The sequence below is a fragment of the Hemicordylus capensis genome, chromosome 1, assembly GCF_027244095.1.
Source record: "Hemicordylus capensis ecotype Gifberg chromosome 1, rHemCap1.1.pri, whole genome shotgun sequence".
Classification (NCBI taxonomy): Eukaryota; Metazoa; Chordata; class Lepidosauria; order Squamata; family Cordylidae; genus Hemicordylus; species Hemicordylus capensis.
This window is the reverse complement of record NC_069657.1, coordinates 377,155,365-377,165,250: the sequence shown is the minus strand read 5'-3', so window position 1 is coordinate 377,165,250 and position 9,886 is coordinate 377,155,365.

The window sequence follows — 9,886 nt, the reverse complement described above, 5'->3', positions numbered from 1 at the left end:
CACGCTTTCTTCAGCTAGGTAGAGGCCTGAAGTAAGAGGGGATGGGGCAGGGCGGAGATGCAGACGAAACTATAAAAAGTTTTTTAAATCATGGGGTGCTTCTTTAGGGAGAAGGGAAAATTCGCTCGTTTTCTTCATCTAGGGGCAACAGACCTATAATGATAAGGGATGCGAACTGACAGAGAGGGGAGAGAAGGAATCCAAAACAAATAAGCGATCTATCCTTGCGCCTGTTTTTTTTTAGCTACACAGGTCTTCGCTAGAAAGGGTTAGCTGGCTTTACAATGAAGCAACATGAAGCAGATGCTTCAAGCTTACAAAGGTTTAAGGGGGCACCATGTTCTGACCTTCAACCTGCATTATTAAATAAATTGGTGATGGTGGGGTGTCACTTTTCATTCCAAATGTAGTGTACAAGCCTGGCAGTGTTTTTTAGCCCTGTCACCTGAGCTCCCCTCTGGTCTAATCTCCCAGGAAATACCCAGGATAATACCACAGCCAGAGCTGTGTAAACTACATTGAACTCTCCAAGATTCCCCAATAGTGTTGCAATCAAGCTGTCTGGACAAACAAGGAGCAAACATGTGCTGAATCCCACAGCACCAGAACCATGATCAGATGCACTGAATTTCGATTTGGTGTCTGACACTTCTATTTTCTGAGAGGCAGAAATACAGAGGTAGACATACAAATTAAAATCATGGAAGTGGTGCCTTAAGCATCATAGGTGTTCACAGTTGTGATAATTAAAACAGAATGTGTGTTACCATATGTTTGCTAACACAAAATTAAAACTGAAATCTGCTAAACCTCCCAACTGGTTGTTTCAGAAAGATCTCATTCTGATAGAATGATCGAAAAGTAAATTAACTTAGATAAGGATAACATTTGTATTAAAATATATCACATTTGGGTCTGGGTAATTATGTGATCTTGGTTGTCTTACATAGCCTGTCAATGACACACATGCAGGAGCATATCAATATGTTTCTGATACAATACAACAGGGAAATTAGCAAGATGAGATCATTCCTTTTGCTTTAAACGTCTTTGCAAGTTCTAACATCCTGAATGAACCTTTTTACAGTACAGTAGTTCTGCAGTAAAGAGGAGAAGGAACAATGTGATCTCATTCAGTCAGTGGTGTTGTCCTTTATTTTACAACAAATCATTTTGGATGAAGTTACTGAAGGAAATCCCAAAGTGTCACAAATTCAGTCACAGGAAGCAAAGGAAACAGGATTTCAATGACACATGGAGCCCGGATGTTTTGTAGCAGGAAACAGATAAAAGTTTAGGAATCTGATGAATTTGCTCAGAAAAATGCACATGCAGCAACATAAGTCTTTTAGAAACAAGCAGTTCAGTTTACTAAGCAGTTAGATTTAATGGACATTGAGAAAACAATTAAGATTGGAAAATTATACAACAGTTTAAGAAAAAGAGGGGAGCTATTTATATGATGAAAGACAGATGGGGGGATGTGAGCAGAGGAATATGAACTGAGCTTGATTTATTGTTATGGTTCTATAAATATGTCCACCAAGCTTCCAAGGATGATCTTGGTGCAGGAACTGACCCTTCTCTACACCCATGCATGCACAAAGGAAGATAATAGGCAGACAAGCTCTTTAGCATCCAGATCCAGTGGCATATGCATGATGTCTCTATGCTGCATGGGCACTGTTCTAGTTACCTGGAACTGGTGGTGGAAGCAAAGAGGGAGAACCCCAAGATAAGATCCTATTGTGCATGCCTCCATCGTCTACTCCTCTCAGAGCCTGCCTACTTAAGGCAGGGCAAGGAAGCAGATTGGGGGGGGGCACTATTAAAGGGCACCAAATAATGATACATTATTGGGTTCATTATATTTACATTTTACATTTATATCCTGCTTTTCTTCCGAGGAGCTCAGGATACATGCTTATTTTTATCCTGACAACAACCCTGTGAGGTAGTTTAGGATAAGAGATACATGACTGGCCCAGAGTCACACAGTGAGTTTCATGGTTGAATGGGGATTTAAACTCGGGTCTTCCCAGTCCTAGTCCAACACACTAACCACTACGCTATGATGGCTCCCCAAAATTTGACTACCTGGGGCATCTGGGCACCAAAATGTTTTTGGCCATCTCTGTGTCCGTTGGTGTGTTAACAGAAAAAAATGCAAGGATCACACAGCCTATAAATTGTGTCTTTATTGTTACAGGAAGGATTCCGCAGAAGCTCTGCCCAGCAGCTACCACTCTGAACTGAAGAGGTCCAGAAAGCACAAACTAAAACCCACAGTGGCCCTTGGCATATGTAACTGCCCTGCCCTCCCAGCCAATGGCACCTCACTGGGCATAGTTTAAAGAAGACTGAAATGATGGAAAGAGCTCATTTTCCAATGAAGAGTTAAGCCATGTTTCATTGGCCAACCAGAATGCAAACTCATTGATCAAATGCAGCCTTAAGGTTGTAGAATCCTACAGTTTAAGCACACATTTTTACAACATTGGTAATGATGAAATAAAAACACAAATTTAATGACTATTAACATTTTAAATTCCCAAAGGTCCTAACTTCTCACAAATCAAGATGAAGTAATTACCCAAAAGTAATTATCAAAAAACTGTAAAAGAACTTTCCCCTCTACCAGAAATGCATGATGGGATTAGCTTGGTACTTTAGGGAGGGGTTTGCTACCTTTCTCAGCAACATCAAATTAGGCTGGCATTTGCCAGAAGCAATACTGAACTATTTGACAGAACTAGCATAATTAGTAACTGTATTATGTTGTAGTGTAGACTTTCTTCTACCCCCAACATCCCTGCCATATTTCTTTTTGATTCCCCTCCCCCCTTCAATTTTCTACAAAGGTAAAATGAATACATAAATTAGCAAAGGGACTACATCCAGCTTTCAGGCAGAAATCTATAGTACAACCACAGGGAAGGAATGTTACCAGGTTTAACAACCATACAGACATATATTTAGCCAAGTGCATCTTTCCAGAAAGACTGATGGGCTGATGTGAGGTTTAGGAAGAAATTAGTCATGGTTAACACATGTATAGAGATATGCTATACAGGCATAGAGCAGGGGTGTACAACTTAGGCTCCCAGATGTTTTTGGACTACAGCTCCCATCAACACCAGTCACAGTGGCAAATAGTCAAGGTTGATGGGAGCTGTAGCCCAACAACAGCTGCTGGACTGAAATTGTGCACCCCTGGCATAGTGGGTATCATGCTTGATCAAACTTCTGGAGAACCAAATCTGCTGGGCCAATTTCTTTAGAAGAGTTAGATGCCATATATAAGTGTAGCTCACTCAAGAATATAGTTTTTTGTAGCTGACATGAATCAAGTACCTTCCATTGCTGAGCAGTCTCCATATGTGCAGCAATCAAGAGATGGCCAATCAGTTCTTTATGGAGACCTCCTTTAAGAAGTTCCCCAAAAATTGGCAGGAGTACAAACTTAGACTCCAGAGTAATGTCTGGTGAGTAATTTTAGCAATTTCCTAGAAACTTTGTAACAGGAACCTGCCACAGCACCATAGCTGCACTACATGTGAGGGTGTGTGCTCATATCCTGACAGCTACACTCACACAACAGAGCCATTTATATAATGGAGCCATGCAGGGTAAAGTACCATACATGGCATAATGTTGCAGCAGCTTCAGTGAAGATTCCTCACACTGAGAAAGAGCAGATTAATCACTGCTATTTCCCTTGGGAAGCCACCTAAATGGCACAGCGGGGAAATGACTTGCATAGCAAGCATGAGGTTGACGGTTCGAATCCCCCTGGAATATTTCCCAGACTATGGGAAACATCTATAGCAGCAGTGATATAGGAAGATGCTGAAAGGCATCATCTCATACTGTGTGGGAGATGGCAATCGTAAACCCCTCCTGTATTCTACCAAAGAAAAACCACATGGCTCTGTGGTCACCAGGAGTCAACACCGACTCAACGGCACAACTTTATTTCCCTTGGGAAGGAAATTCATTGGCAGTTTTCCAGTTCTTCCATAGCAGCCATGGTGTCTGCTCTGGATTGGAACCACGACAAAGGCAATGGGTTAAAGCTCTCCTCTTCACACCCCGTGGTCCCCGTTTAGATCTGGGCCACTTCAGCTCCTGCTGAAGCAAGAAAACAAGCACTTCACTGCAATAGACATGGTTTGACTCTCAGAAAACAGGTTTAGGAACATGCATTTACTGAGACAGCATATCGTTCTTCCCCAAGCCACAGGGTAGGAATAGTATATGAGTGAGTTCAGAGATATATCCTTTGCTATGTAAAGCTTTCCCTTTGTCTGACCTCTTGATAACAGTAAGTATAATGTGGTGAAGGCTTTCAGGGCAGGAATTACACTAGTTTTCTCCATTCTGTGATATATGATACCTGAAGGTAGTGCATCATATTGATTTCCACAGAGCCTTGAGAAATGCTGGGAAAATCCCAAGTGTCTGAAAAATTGATGATTGTGCCTGGATCCCCCTCCCCCCCCACCCTATAGAGTACAGGACTCATGCCTTAAATTATGATGTGATTTAGGGGCATGACATATTTTCCCAGTCCTGCCTGTGATTGTTGTATGGGGGATGCAACCAGGTGCAGAATGAATATGGAGTGAACTCTTACTTTTCTTGGACTGAATCAGAATTCGCTTCAGGTCTATTTTATGGCACTAAATGAAGAGAATGAGATCTTTTCAAGGTTCTTCATTCAGCACTATAGGGAGAATTGTGACCAGTTATTTCTCTGCAATGTCATATGAACAAAGTAATTTTTTCATCTCCCATCATGACAAACATAATTTACTTTAGAACACAAGATCAAATCTTGCTAAATATAGGGTTGCCAGGTCTTCAACCCAAGGAAAGGTGTGGCGATGAAGATCAAAGGTTCATGAAGATTAGGGATAGGCAGCATTGGCTTTCCAGCTGTTGTTGAACTACAACTCCCATCATCCTCAACTTAGCCACAATAAATTATGGCTGGCTATGATAAGGGTTGTAGTTCAACAACAGTTGGAGAGCCAGTGTTGCCTATCCCATTCTAAACCATACTCTGTCTCCAACAGAGACCAAACATCTGTCCCTGGAATGATCACAAACAGGTGTGATGGGCATAGCTAACCCCCTACTGTTCCCAACACCTGGTGACTGGAGGCCCTCTGATGCTGGGTCACTACAGCAAATTCTCCAGTCCCATCAAGAGTGATGTACAGAAGCAAAGCACTGTGGGATGTCCCCTTATGATCCTCGCTGAATTCAGAGATCAAGGAATGGGACCTTGCCAGCATTCCTTCTAAGAGGGAATTCTAGATGCTATTGACTACAGTTCCCAGCATCCCCAGCTGGGATAAACTATGAGAGTTGTAGTCAACAACATCTGGGATTCCCTGTTAGAGGGAACACTGGACCTTGCTCTGGGTGCAGTCTTCCTGGGTGAGATCTAGAGATGGCCAGAGAATACCCTTTTCTGTAGTAGTGCCAGCATTTAATGCCTGCTCGAATGCCAGTCAGAAGTTTTGATTGATTTATTAAGTGCCATCAAGTCTGTGTCTACTCTTAGTTAGAGTGCTGGACTAGGACCAGGGAGACCCGAGTTCAAATCCCCATTCAGCCATAAAACTAGCTGGGTGACTCTGGGCCAGTCACTTCTCTCTCAGTCTAACTTACTTCACAGGGTTGTTGTGAAAGAGAAACTCAAGTATGTAGTACACCACTCTGGGCGCCTTGGAGGAAGAGCGAGATATAAATATAAAAATAATAATAATAATTCTCTCCAGGATGATCTGTCTTCAGCTTGGCCTTTTAGGTCTCTCAGTGGTGCATTCACTGTTGTAATCGAGTTCATCCATCTTGCTGCTGATCATCCTCTTCTTCTCTTTCCTTCAACTTTCCCTAGCATTATGGATTTCTCAAGTGAGCTGGGTTTTTGCATAATGTGTCCGAAGTATGATAGTTTGAGCCTGGTCATTTGTGCCTCGAGTGAAAATTCTGGATTTGATTTGTTCTATGATCCATTTATTTGTTTTCCTGGCTGTCCATGATATCCTCAAAAATCTTCTCCAGCACCAAAGTTCAAAAGCATCAATACTTTTTCTATCCTGCTTCTTCAAAGTCCATCTTTCGCATCCAGAGTGTGTCACGGGGAAAACCATTGTCTAAACAATTCTAATTTTTGTAGATATCGACACGTCACAACATCTAAATATCTGTTCTAAGGCCTTAATTGCAACCTTACCAAGTGCTAGTCTGCGGCGTATTTCTTGACTGCTGAATCCTTTACTTTTGATGGTCAATCCTAAAAGGCAGAAGTTATCTACCACTTCAATGTCTTCATTATCAATTTGAGGGTGGTTGCTGTACCCGTTGTCATTAGTTTAGTCTAGTTCTTTACTAAGAAGACTAAACAGTCAGAAGTACTTGTTTATTTATTACATTTATGTACTGACCCTTGTCTTGGGATCCAGGGCAGTGTGCAAAATCTGCACAAATAATTACAATAATTATTTCATAAGGTGCTAAAAATAATACATTGGATTGAAAAACAGAACAGCAGCCAATAAAGCCAATCTAAAAGGACAGTAAGTGGTCTTTTTATTCTAACAGAAAGCCCAGTTAAACAGGGCTTTAAACATTTATTAAAGACTGGGCTTTCTTCTGGGAAGGATTTCACAATCTGGGGGTTATCGCAAAGAAGGCCCGTTCCTACGTGCACAGCCAACATGCCTTCACGTCGGCATGTGAAGCAGAGCTCTCCCAGCAGATTGTGCCAGGTGGGTAGATTCAGTTGGGAGCAGACTGTCCTTAACATACCTGGAGCGCCCCAAACCATTTAAGACTTTAAGGCTAAAACTAACACCTTGAACTGCACCCAGAAACAGATTGCCAGCTAGTGTAACTCCCTCAGCATTGGCTTAATATGTATTCTACATGTTGCCCCTTATAATATATTATGTATTATGCCATTTCTGAATGCATTTCCTGGGCAGCACATGTAGAATGCATTGCAGTAATCCATCTACAACATGAACAAAGTATGGATGTCAGTGGACAGATCTGTTATTTCAAGAAAGGGTCCTGGCTGGTGCCATTTCTGAATGCATTTCCTGGGCAGCCCATGTAGAATGCACTGCAGTAATCCATCTACAACATGACCATGTAGAATGCATTGCAGTAATCCATCTACAAATATGACCAAAGTATGGATGTCAGTGGACAGATCTGTTATTTCAAGAAAGGGTCCTGGCTGGTGCACAAGTTGTGAAAAGGGAATCTTGGCTACAGCAGTGAAAAGGTGATTCTGCCTACAGGAGCCAGAATCGTCTGGGTCCAGAAGCTGCTCATTCAAAGGGGGTGTACCCCCATCCAAAACAAGATGAACCCCCTCTCCATGATCAGTCCTTCTACTAGCCACCAGAATCTCATTCATTCATTCTTTCAATTTCTACACCAACCTTCCAAAAATGGCTCAGGGCGGTTTACACAGAGACATAACATATAAATATGATGGATCCCTGTCCCCAAAGGGCTCACATTCTAAAAAGAAACATAAGATAGACACCAATAACAGTCACTGGAAGTACTGTGCTGAGGGTGGATAGGGCCAGTTACACTCCCCCTGCTAAATAAAGAGGATCACCAAGTTAAAAGGTACCTCTTTGCCCAGTTAGCAGGGGTGATGCAAGGTATTTTATTTCATGATGATGCTCTCGCACTCCTGAAGAGCTTGAATATCCAGAGCGACAAAACTGTGCAGTAGAAGATTTCGACAACATCCAAACACAGAAGTTAGCATCCAGAGTATCGCTGGTGCAATTATCACTAGCGCAAGGCACTTTCTCCCCACTTCTACTCCTGATTCCCCAGAAAAGCAATTGCTGAGAGTTCAAGTAACTTTGGCAATGATGTGGGATGTGACAAAAAGGCCTGAAAAACCATGAGTGCAACTATTAGCAAAGGTGCTACTGCACATGGGCAACTCCAAGGGTAATTAAATCAGGCATGTTACCACTTTGTCAGTGTCTGTAGCCATACACAAATGTTGAAATTGATATTATATATACACACTGGTGAGAACATCTATTAAAAGGCCATATTTTCACAAAAGCCTTAAATATTTGTTTATTTATTTATTTATGTAGCAAATTTATTGACCGCCTGACTTCCTTAGACTCAAGGCAGTTTACATAAATTAAAACAACAGTGGGGAGAAAGGAAAGACGGAAAGAAAAAAGGGGGGAGAAAAGAAAAGAAAAAAACCACACACACACTCACTAAAAGCCTGGCAGAAGAGATAAGTTTTCAGAAGCTTCTTAAAGGACAAAAGGGAGGGGGCATTATGAATCTCAGGAGGTAAGGTGTTCCATAAGGAAAGGGCTGCAACAGAGAAGACCCTTTCATGAGCCCGGGCCCCATGTACCTCCCCTGGGCCTGGAACTCTGAGAAGGCCCACCTGAGATGACCTCACAGGGTAGGTCAAAGTTGGACAGGAGAGGCGGTCTGAAGGTATACAGGTGCCAAGGCCTGAAGGGTTTTATAGGTGATAACCAGCACCTTGAATTGGACCCGGAAGTGAACTGGCAGCCAGTGTCAGTGCCTGAAACATGAAAATGCATCGGTAATGCAATCAGAAGAGTTGTCCAAAACTTCTGATTCTGTCCCTGGTGTATTTTGCACATTTTAGACACTGTGACTTTTAAGTGTTTGTAAAAATATGGCCTTATTATAGATATTCTCTTGCTAGTTGTTACACACAGGATCAGCTTAAAAATTTGCTTATGGCCACAGTCATTGAAAAAGTGATAATATGCCTGATTTTGTTGCCCTTGCAATTGCCCACTAAACTTGTAGTTCCCGGATATTCCCCTCCCCCTGCAACTCCCACTGCATCCCATACCATTGCTGAAGTCCTCCAACCCTTGGCAACAGTCTTTGAGGCACTCAGGGAATTTCAGTAAGGGGGAAGGGGTGGGTAAGTTGCCTCCTGCTAGCGCACATTGTGCAGTGATACTTGTGGGTGCTACCCAGTATTAAGAAGTGAAGCAATTCTATACCAGTTCTTGGTCAAATTCCACTGAACCTCTTTTTGCTGTTTTGGAAATACAGGAGTAAGTGATGTTTCCAATCTGCTTGGGATAATTTTTGGGTGAACAAGTCCCCTTTGCCTCTGCAGAATGACAGCTGAAGGAGATCTCTTGCCACTGCTACAATGTAGGACCTAGTCTGTGAGCTGTGCAGGAACATGCTTCTTTACTGTCAGCAGCAAAGGTTGACTTAGTGTAGCAGCAGCCTGGGAGAATCTGATTACCGAAAGCAGATAAGCAAGGAGATGAGAGCTGTAGGATTTAAAAAGGTATTTGTCTCATTATCCAGTGACACTGAGCAGACCTTTCTCTTCAGGGAGGCCTGTGTGGTGAGGGCCAGGCCTCTGGGCCAAGCAGAGGTTATCTGAGGTAGAAACTTAATCTGTAGATAAATGACATGCCAGAAATTAAATTCTACTGAACAAGTTAACTGTTGACCCATAAATAAATACTCATTGGTGCCCTAAATAAACATACAGGCTCTTATCCACAATCCAGTTATATTGGAGTACTTAGTTTTAGCTGGTTTGTTTCCATTGGACACTGTAGAACAAATGACTTGATCCTGAGGAGTTACTTTACCTGGAACAGTGCAAACAATGATTTGTGCTGCTTCAGCTGGAGTAACATCCTGTAACCAGTGAGGTAAAGCCATGCCGCTTTGCCTTGATTGCCTTTTAAACCCTTGTGCCCGATCCAGTTGAAGTTAAGCACCTTCAAGCTTCATTGATTTCAATGAGTGACATTTCAGCAAGTGCTGAATTCTTTCATTGAAATGCATGGTACTTCAGATT